Consider the following 2,053-nt stretch of genomic DNA (forward strand, 5'->3'; position numbering starts at 1 on the left):
ACTGGAGTCGCCAGAAGGCTCAAAGAATGGTGCATTTGAGAGGTGGGGTGGTAGGTGAGGGGAAACGGGAGACAGCAGGGCGGGTGCGGGGGGAGAGAGCAGATGCATGATCCACAGAGCGTGCTCTGGCAAGGGCAGTGTGGATAGTAGTGAGGGGATATCCACATAGAATGATGTGGCGAGCCATGAGCTGAGACTGAGTCTCAAAGTCATGGTCGTCACTACAGAGCCTGCGTAGACGGAGGAATTGGGAATAGGGGATGGAAAGCTTGGTGTGTTTAGGGTGGGAGGAGGAGAAGTTGAGGTATGAGAGTGAGTCTGCGTGTTTGTAGTGGATGAAGGTGGTGAGAGTGGAGTGATGAATGCTGACCGAAATATCAAGGAGACAGTGGTATCAGAGATAGAGCAGGAGAAGTGGAGGGAACGATGGAAAGATCTGTCAAAAGAGAAAGGAGTCTAGATGTTTGGGGGAGAGTGAGGTCGCATCGATACAGTCGTCAATATAACGGCCGTATAGTTCAGGAGTGGGATCCGTGAAACTTGAGAATATTTGGGCCTCAACGTAGCCCACATTCGCATAATTGGGGCCCATTCTCGTTCCCATGGCCACTCCCGAGAAATGCGGGTAAAAATCACCAGCGAACGAGAAACAGTTGAGTTAGAGGACACATATCATCATCATCATCATTGTTTAACGTCTGCTTTCCATGCTAGCATGGGTTGGACGATTTGACTGAGGACTGGTGAACCAGATGGCTACACCAGGCTCCAATCTGATTTGGCAGAGTTTCTACAGCTGGATGCCCTTCCTAATGCCAACCACTCCGAGAGTGTAGTGGGTGCTTTTATGTGTCACCGGCACGAAGGCCAATCAGGCGGTACTGGCATCGTCCACACTCAAAATGGTGCATTTTACGTGCCACCTGCACAGGAGCCAGTCCAGTGGCACTGGCAGCAATCTCGCTCAAATGTCTTTACACGTGTCACCAGCACAAGTGCCAGGAAGGTGACGCTGGGCACAGGTGCCATCACGATTTTGCTTTCGCTTGCCCCAACAGGTCTTCGCAAGCGGAGTTTAGTGTCCAATGAAGGAAGGTACGCATAGGTGGGTTGGCTACAACCTTGGCAGAGGCCTTTGATTTAGGTCTCACTTGGCTTGCCAGGTCTTCTCACGCACAGCATATTTCCAAAGGTCTCGGTCAGAAATCATCGCCTCGGTGAGGCCCAATGTTCGAAGGTCGTGCCTCACCATCTCATCCCAGGTCTTCCTGGGCCTACCTCTTCCACAGGTCCCCTCAACTGCTAGGGTGTGGCACTTTTTCACACAGCTATCCTCATCCATTCTCGCCACATGATCATACCAGCGCAATTGTCTTTCTTGCACACTACAACTGATGCTCCTTCGGTTCAACTTTTCTCTCAAGGTACTTACACTCTGTCTAGTATGCACACTGACATTACACATCCATCGGAGCATACTGGCATATATATATATATATATATATATATACATACATATAGCCTTCTAGCACTTGTGCTGGTGGTATGTTAGAAAATCATTCAAGCGAGGCCATTGCCAATCCCGTTGGACTGGCTCCCGTGCAGGTGACACGTAAAAAACACCATTTTGAGCGTGGCCGTTGCAAGTACCGTGTGACTTGCCCTCGTGCCGGTGGCACGTAAAAGCACCCACTACACTCTCTGAGTGGTCGGCTTTAGGAAGGGCATCCAGCTGTAGAGGTTCTGCCAGATCAGATTGGAGCTTGGTGCAGCCTTCTGGCTTGCCAGTCCTCAGTCAAATCGTCCAACCCATGCTAGCATGGAAAGCGGACGTTAAACGATGATGATGATGGTACACACACACACACATATATATACCCCAAATCCCCTCCCTTCCCAATTCTACGGCATTCAAGCAGGCTATCCACATGCTAGAAAATAACAGCCAAATCTCACAAACCTGCGATAGCATAATGAACACCAATAGGCTGTTTTTTTTTTTTCGTTTTAGTGACCGGGCGCTGCTGCGATCCTTTTACTGTTTCACTATAAC

General features: G+C 49.7%; 1 protein-coding gene across 2 annotated transcripts in view; it reads right to left on the minus strand.

The window, feature by feature from the left end:
• Nucleotides 1–2,053, minus strand: part of LOC106874296 (protein asteroid homolog 1) — a 19,389-nt gene that overhangs the window by 9,715 nt on the left and 7,621 nt on the right. The gene's annotated exons all lie outside the window — the stretch shown is intronic.

This window comes from Octopus bimaculoides, chromosome 9 (genome assembly GCF_001194135.2).
Source record: "Octopus bimaculoides isolate UCB-OBI-ISO-001 chromosome 9, ASM119413v2, whole genome shotgun sequence".
Classification (NCBI taxonomy): domain Eukaryota; kingdom Metazoa; phylum Mollusca; class Cephalopoda; order Octopoda; family Octopodidae; genus Octopus; species Octopus bimaculoides.